At 46.6% G+C, this 8929-nt stretch overlaps 1 long non-coding RNA gene across 1 annotated transcript; it reads right to left on the reverse strand.

The window, feature by feature from the left end:
- Positions 1-939: 939 nt before the first annotated feature.
- LOC140428820 (uncharacterized) lies at positions 940-7904 on the reverse strand. The gene is made up of 3 exons (XR_011948904.1): positions 7856-7904; positions 2492-2564; positions 940-2316 (listed from the first exon to the last, which is right to left on the reverse strand). It is a non-coding gene; the product is annotated as an uncharacterized lncRNA (long non-coding RNA).
- Positions 7905-8929: the final 1025 nt, after the last annotated feature.

Below are 8929 nucleotides of genomic sequence, written 5' to 3' on the forward strand. Positions count from 1 at the left end.
TTAACCCTGATAAGTGCGAGGTGATTAATTTTGGTAGAAAAAATTTGAATGCGGATTACAGGGTCAACGGCAGGGTTCTGAGGAACATGGAGGAACAGAGAGATCTTGGGGTTCATGTCCACAGATCTCTGAACGTTGCAACACAATTGGATAGAGCCATGAAGAAGGCTTATAGTGTGTTAGCGTTTATTAACAGGGGGCTTGAGTTTAAGAGGGTTATGCTGCAACTATACATGACCCTGGTGAGACCACATTTGGAGTATTGTGTACAGTTTTGGTCACCTCATTATAGGAAGGATGTGGAAGCATTGGAAAGGGTGCAAAGGAGATTTACCAGGATGCTGCCTGGTTTGCAGGATAGGTCTTATGAGGAAAAGTTGAGGGAGCTAGGGCTTTTCCCTTTGGAGCGGAGGAGGTTGAGAGGCGACTTAATAGAAGTTTATAAGATAATGAGAGGGATAGATAGAGTGGACGTTCAGAGACTATTTCCTCGGGTGGATGTAGCTGTTAAAAGAGGGCATAACTATAAGATTCAGGGTGGGAGATATTGGAGGGATGTCCGAGGTAGGTTCTTTATTCAGCGAGTGGTTAGGGTGTGGACTGCCTGCTGTGATAGTGGAGTCGGACACTTTAGGAACTTTCAAGCGGTTATTGGATAGGCACATGGAGCACACCAGAGTGACAGGGAGTGGGATAGCTTGATCTTGGTTTCGGACAATGCTCGGCACAACACCAAGGGCCAAAGGGCCTGTTCTGTGCTGTAATGTTCTATGTTCCCAATGCTTCCATATCCCAGGGCCACTCCTGATAAACCTAGAAATACTACTTGGTAAAACACACCAATTCTTATAAAACCTCCAAATTCCAGTGAGTAATATAGCACGAGCTCTGTGTATGGTACTTTCTAGTCCGCAAACTCTTCTTCATGTAACACTTTTATTATCACTACAAAGTAAACATATGCAAACATTTTGAATGGGATTCTGCATGTACATAATTTTAAATGAAGAAATATATACAAATATTTTATCACCATGGTTTACCGATAAACCAATTGAATTACTCAAAACATCTGATCAGAAATGGCACCAATGCATCCAACGCAGATCACAGAATATTGCCCACTTAGTTGCATACATTGATAAGGTTCTGAATTCTGCATCTCCATGATGCAGAAGAACTCCATCAGCACAGGAATCCTCACAGAGCAGCAAAGAGAATCACCGCATTAAGCCATGCCTCCTTTTACGGCGCTAGCCGCCCTAAGGTAAATTTAAATGTCCAGTGTGAATGCCAGTGAGTGGGTGAAGTGGCTGCCGGGTTAGGTGGCAAGCAGGTGAGATGGCAAGTGGGTGAGGTGAATGCAGGGAGTTGGGTCAAGGGGTAGTCAGGTTGTGTTGGGAGGGGTTGTCAGTTTGGGGGCTCGTTAAATCAGTTTGGGGGTCGGTGTGCAGGAGGTGGGGTCTAATCAGGTCGGGTTGGTGGGGGGACTTTGGGTCAGGTTGGTGTCGGATGGTTGGGAGTGGAGTTAGGTTGTGGAGGCTAGTCAGATTGGGTTTGGGGGAGTCTGATGGTTGGGGAGTTGTTAAGGCATGTGGTGGTCATATAGTGAGGACTAGTCTTGACTGATTGTGGGGGAGTGGGTCAGAGGGTATAGATGGGGGTTTGGTGGGTAATTGGGTACATAGAACATACAGTGCAGAAGGAGGCCATTCAGCCTATCAAGTCTGCACCGACCCACTTAAGCCCTCACTTCCACCCTATCCCCGTAACCCAATAACCCATCCTACCCTTTTTGGCTACTAAGGGCAATATATCATGGCCAATCCACCTAACCTGCACATCTTTGGACTGTGGGAGGAAACCGGAGCACCCGAAGGAAACTCACACATACACTGGGAGAACGTGCAGACGCCGCACAATCGGTGACCCAGCGGGAAATCGAACCTGGGACCTTGGCGCTGTGAAGCCACAATGCTAACCACTGTGCTACTGTGCTGCCCGGGTAGTTGATGTTGGGGAGAGGAATCGAGTTGTATAGTTACCCGGGAGTTGTACTAAGATTTTTCTGTCTTACATTTTCTGCATAACTATCCAGGTTAGTATGTCACAACTGTCCGTAATTGTTGAACGCGGAGGCTGAAACTTTTGGGGAGGATTCCAGCAAGCAGGGAAATTGACCATTAGAATTTCAAACTCCCCATGCTATTCCTGTCACTGTGTTAGGACTTCCGTGGAGTATCGATATGCATCTTGAGTTATACATCAGCTTGCCGATAATATGGAGATCGGAAGATTTGGGCCATTTAATGTTTTCTGGAAAACAAATTTTGTCCACAGTAATTGAATTTTCTAATGTCAAAACAAGGTTGTAATCAGAATAGAAATTAATATTTTACATAGTTCATACCAAGATGATTAAATAGCACGAACGAGGCAGCTGAAGACAGCGCTTAAATTTGTGAATTTGGCAAGGGAGAGAATTCAGTACCGTGAGGGAGATGGTGCTGTTATAGCTGTCACCAAAAATGTAGTCCAGAAGAGGGAGCCAGAGACAGCAAGACCTGAGAGACAAAGGCTGAAGACATTAATTCGATATGCAGGTAGATGATTTATGTTTTTTATCCTCCTCTAAACTGGGACAGTTGTTTATAGCAGTATTGGGGAAATATATATTTTTAAAATTTAAAGTACCCAATTCTTCTTTTACAATTAAGGGGCAATTTAGCATGGCCAATCCACCCATGTTGCACATCTTTGGTTTGGAAGGGTGAGACCCACGCAGTCACAGGGAGAATGTGCAAACTCCACACGGACAGTGACCTGGGGCCGGGATTGAACCTGGGGCCTCAGCGCCGTGAAGCAACAGTGCTAACCGCTGCACCACCCTGCCCCCCAGTATCAGGGAAACATAAGTATCATATTAAATTTATATCATAAATAGTTAAACTCTACAACATAACTGAATAATTGTTTAATAATATTCTAAACTTGAAATCTAATGAAGTTAAATAACAAAGGGGAGGCAGAGACATCTTGGCAATGTTACTCGACTAGTAATTCAGAGGCCCAGGCTAATCTCACCATGGCAGCTGGTGGAATTTAAATTCAATTAATTAATAAACCTGGAATTAAAAGCTGGCTATGAAACTATTGTTGATTGTCGCAAAAACCTATCTGATTCATTAGTGCCCAAAGAGAAGGTAATGTGCTATCCTTATGCATTCTGGCCTATATGTGACTCCATACCCACAGACAAAAAGGGCTGACACTTAAATGCCCTCTCAGATGGCCTAGCAAACCACTCAGTTGTACCAAACCACTACAAAGTCAAAATGGAATGAATCCAAATGGACCACCCAGCATTGACCTCGGCACTAAAAACGAAAACAGCAACCCAGCCCTATCAACCATGCAAAGTTGCAAAGTACTCCTTTCTAACATCTGGGGGCATGTGCTAAAATTCTGAGAGCTGTCCCGTAGGCTAGTCAAGCAACAGGATGACATAGCCATGCTCACCAAATATTACCTTATAGAATCACAGACAAAGTCGCATGCCCTGTCTCACTGGATAGAAGCACCAAAGGTGGGCCCCACAGTGGTATACAGTCAGGAGGGAGTTGCTCTGGGAGTCCAAAATATTGACTCTGGACCTCATGAAGTCTCATGGCATCAAGTAAAACAGGGACAAGAAAAACCTCTTGGTGCTTATTATCTACTGGCACCCCCCCCCCCCCCCAACTCCCCCCACCCCCCCAACTCCCCCCACACGCCTCTCAGGTGTGTAATAAGTACTCACCCATGTTGAACATCATTTGGAAGAAGCACTGAGGATGGCAAGTGCATTGATACAGGGACTTCAATGTCCATTACCATGAATGGCTCAGTAGTACCACTACTGACTGAGCCAGGTGAGTCCTAAAGGACAGTGCTGCTAGACTGGGTCTGCAGCAGGTGGTGAGGGAACCAACAAGAGGGAAAACATGGGACACAAAGATAGGTAGGAAAGTAAATTGTGGAGAGACATAAGGAGGCTACAAACGGACATAGGTTAAGTGAGTGGGGGAAAACAGGCAAATGGAGTTGTTACGATCCCAGTTGATGTTAAAACTAGATGGGAAGATTCCAGAATGAAACCCTGGCTAATGTTTACTTTTTCTTATAAAACGTAGAGGAGCAAAGTCACAAGACCGTTAATTATTTTTAACAACAAGAAAAAATATTTATTAGACATGAAAAATTGGATTATGATACAAAGCTCCTTTACTCCCCCCTTAGCTGAACAAATATGGACAAATTTTAAGATTAACATGGATTCTAAAGTACATCTTAAGATGCAATGGTCTCAGTAACACAAAGTCCCTTTAAACACAGGTTGGCTGTGGTAAAATACATACATTCCGCTCTGAACCCAAGTGAATGCTTGTGGAGTTTTTCTTAGAATCCCCCCCAGGTGGTTGGTACATGAGAGTTTCCAAACTCCACTCCCAAATATATGGGCCGGGATTCTCTGACCCCGCGCCGGGTCAGAGAATCGTTGGGGGGACGCGGGAATCGCGCCACGCCGCCCCGACGCCGGCTCGCCAATTCTCCGGCACCGATTTTCGGGAGCCCTGCATGTTCATCGCTGCGCAATTCGGGGGCCGTTGAATGCGCTCCCCCGGCGATTCGACGGGCTGAGTGCCCGCCGAGTTCGGCCGTGTCCCACCGCCGTGGGTTACATATGGTCCCACCTGGCCGGACCTCGGAGTTCTGTCTGCGGGGGCCGTCCTGGTGGGGGGGGGGGGGGTGATCCGACCCTGGGGGGGGGGGGGCCTCCACGGTGGCCTGGCCCGTGATCAGGGCCTACTGATCGGCGGGTGGGCTAGTTCCATGGGAGCCTATGTTCCGACGCGGAGACGGGAACACATGTGCATGCGCGGACTCACGCCGGCCGTGGCGCACCGGCCTTCGGGCGCCGGAGCTGCAGACACTACTCCAGCGCCATACTAGCTCCTTAGGAAGGGGTGGATAGTTGCCAGTTGAGGCCCGTTGACGCTCGCGCCACTTTTCACGCTGGAGGCAAAACCTGGCCGCAGGATTGGAGAATCCCGCAATGCTTTAAAATCTTCTTTCCATTAGCTGTTTACATTCCAAAATCCAGTCCAAGTTTCCCAAATGACTTTTTTAAACAAAGCTCCACTTTTAACAAAGGATCCAGTATCCATGTTTTACACCACCCCCTTTAGATTTCTTTGTCTTTATTGCTGTAAAAACGGTTCACAATTGCTTTAACTCTTGATTCCCAGACTCTAGTAATATGGCATTAAACCTTTGATTCATCCTTAAAGTCTGTTGTCCCACTTCAAATTGGATAATTGCCATTGTTTCTTTAATGCAGAACACATTGTTTACTCTTCCTTGAATTCTTCTGAAAAATACCCTTGTCTCTGTTCTCTTAACATCTGTTGTCTTAAGACCTTCTTTCTGTCCCAATTCCCATGGTTATCTGCACTGTAACTTGTTCTTTGGGAAGTCTGCCTCTTTGCAGCTTCTGTCTTGTCCAACCTATCTTCTGGTAGGGTTAAGAGATGTTCACCCCCAGTCTCTTGTCTTCAACTGCCCGAACAGTCAGCTCAGACTAAAACTTATAAGCTTTTCTATCTTAAAAGGCCTCCAGTTGCTAAGCAGCTGAATTACATCTTTAGCTATTTCAACACCATTTTAATTTAAAGTTATTTCTTGAAAAGGAATATCCAAATTAACAAGTGTTTTGAATTAAATAAATGGAATAAAATAGTTTTGGATGTTCTTTATGGTCTAAGTCAAATTTGAATGATCCAGGAATTATTCACTGCTTGTCCATGTTCAGACAGGAACCAGGTCAGTTCCTCAACCTTGCTGCTAGCCTCGAGCAGTTGCTGCTGCTGCTGTGTCAGGAGCTGGTACTTTGCTGCACAATGTTGGTGACAATTCCTGCCCGTGGCAAATAGCTCAAATTCATCCACGTGGGCGTTTTGGACGGGGCGGAGCATCCGCCGTAAAAACGGATTCTCCAGCCAATCGGCGAATGCAATTTTGGTGTTGGCAATTGGAGAATCCCGCCCCATGAATCTATGAGAAGAGTGCAAGATTGCCGATATGAACACAGGAGGAGGGTGTAGGATCCCTTTGAAGTGGGAAATAGAAGAGTGCCTCCTTGTCACTGACAATGAGGTAACAGTATATATGAAAAAAGAAAGACTTGTATTTATATAGTGCCTTTCACCCTCTCAGGAAACACCCATGCACCTGACAGCCAAGAAAGTGCTGTTGAAGTGTAGTCACGGTTATAATGCAAGAAATGCAGACAGCAAGGTCCCTGAGCAGCATTGCGATAATAACTAGATTATCTTTTGTTACTGATGTTTATTGAGGGACACACATTTGGTCAGGACACTAGGGAGAACTTCCCTGCTCTTCGAAATAGCGCTAAGCGCTTATTCACATTCAACTGAGAGGGCGGCAGGGCCTTGGTTTAACATGTCATCTGAGAGACAACACTCCTAAAGTGCCAACCTCCCTCATACGACACTGGAGTGTCAGCTTGAATTTTGTTCTCAAGTCTAGAGTAGGATAACTTTCTGACACAATTTCTCCTCAAGAAATCAGCAAAAATTCTCTTTGCGGGTGATGGATTGTTGAGTATAGCTTCAACTTTATGAAAACACACACCTCACTCTGTTTAATTTGTCAGTTTTTTTGAGTCAGTTGGTCAGCTTTTATTAGGTTCTAAGTTGAAATGTGTGTACCTAACATCTGGGATAGTTAACATAACTTTCTTAATTTCTACACATGGGTGCTCCTGTCAATGATTTCAATTATTCTTAATTATTTTCATTTTCAACACAATGTTTTGCTCACTGGAATTAAATGCAGCACTCTCTCTGATATGTGAAGCCACAACAATTTGTTTTCTAATTCTTCAGTTGTAACATTATTTTCTTTTTAAAATTTAAGGTATTTTCAGATAAACAAACAAAAGCATGAAAACTACCAAACAACTTTATAAACAACCAACACCCACTCCCCCCCCCAGTTCCCCTAATACCACCCCCTTCTCAAATCCCGCCACCCCCACTTTAACCCCCTTACCCCCCGCCACCGCTGACCCCTCAAACCTCCTTAAAAAAATCAATAAACGGCTCCCACATCCAGGTGAACTCATCCACCGACCCCCTCAAGTCAAACTTAACTTTCTCCAGCCTCAGGAATTCCACCAGGTCACTCACCCCCCCCCCCCCGCCCGCTTTCTTTGCCTCCGAGCAAACTCCGAGGCAAAGGGCAAGACATTGGCCTCTCTCGCCCCCTGGACTCCCGGGTCTTCTGACGCCCGGAATGTCGCCACCTCTGGACTTGGGACCACCTCCACGCCCAGCACCTCGAACATCGTCCGCGAACCCCTGCCAGAATCCCCTCAAACTTGGACACACCCAGAACATGTGGACGTGATTTGCGGGCCTCCCCGCACACCGCCCACATCTATTTTCCATCCCCTCAAAGAACCTACTTATCCTTACTGCCGTCATATGAGCCCTATGCATTACTTTAAACTGGATGAGCACATGACGAGGTTGCATTCACCCTCAGTTGTAACATTATTCAACAAATATTAACAGGCTTGCTTTGGAAATCTCTGCAAGGTGTTTGTTTTCCTCAACTTCCTTTCCCTTTTCTTTTCAGGTGATTTGTGCTGCAGTGTTTTTCCACAGGTATCAACAACCCTGCTGTACCATGCCTGAGTGGTCATTCTTCATGTGTGATTGCTGACAAGTGATTTTCAGAAAGCTATTCACCTGTAGAGGACATTGTAGCTGAGCTCGGATTCTGTTCTTACCTGACATCCATCACACACGCACGCACACACACAAACACTTTATTACTTGTATGAGTCCCAGTTAATTTTCTTCTTTCTCCAACCAAAAGTGTCGAGGCCAGTTGTGGCTCACCTTCGACCATCCTGGCACACCAATCAAAGGAACCGTTGCAAGAAAATGTATTTGATCACTGACACAAATCCTTTAGGTGGTGCTGTGGACCAGAAAATATGGTATGTGAGTGATATTTATCTGGTGTGCGGCTTGCTATCCTGTGTGATGCTTTGTTGGTTTTGTACGTAACATTAGTACCCTTTGCGGTGCAACATTGCAGAATGTGGAGCAAGTGCCTTTCTTAAACATTTCCAACAAAATCTGTTTTTGCAAAAATGCGTTGTTAGATCTTACAATTCCAAGATAGTTTTATTACCACTGTTTCTATTTGCCTTTTAATTTTTGGAAATTGATTTCAAATAGAATGTTTGAATATATATGGGGCGGGATTCTCTCAGCCCACGCTGGGTCAGAGAATCGCTGGTCTGGGTGCGAATCGCGCGCCGCCGGCCCAACGCCTGTCCACGGAGAATTAGCTGCATTGGCGTCAGCGCGGCGCCGGTCGGGGGCGCTCTACGCGGCCCCCCCCCTGCCGATTCTCCACCCGGGATGGGCTGAGTGGCCGCCCAAAAAAGCCCGAGTTCCGCCAGAGCCGTTCACATCTGGTCTTACCCTGCGGGATCTTGGCATCCATCCTGTCTGGGGCGGCCTGGTTGGGGGGGGGGCCTCCACCGTCGCCTGGCCCGCGATCGGGGCCTACCGATCGGCAGGCTGGCCACTCGTGGTGGGGGCCTCTTTTGCCCCGCGCCGGATGAGTATGGTAGTTCTATGCCATGTTGTGTCGGGGCCGGCGCGGAGAAGGAGGCTACCACGCATACGTGCACTCGCAGTGTGCATGCGCAGACCTGTGGCGCCCATTTAACGCTGGTATCGGCAGCTGGAGCGGTGCGGGTCGCTCCAGTGCCGTGCTGGCCTCCTGTAGGGCAGAGCATCGCTGCACAGAGCGGTCCGATGATGCCGTCGTTAAACTCTCCAGTTTT

This window comes from Scyliorhinus torazame, chromosome 8, assembly GCF_047496885.1.
Source record: "Scyliorhinus torazame isolate Kashiwa2021f chromosome 8, sScyTor2.1, whole genome shotgun sequence".
NCBI classification, from domain to species: domain Eukaryota; kingdom Metazoa; phylum Chordata; class Chondrichthyes; order Carcharhiniformes; family Scyliorhinidae; genus Scyliorhinus; species Scyliorhinus torazame.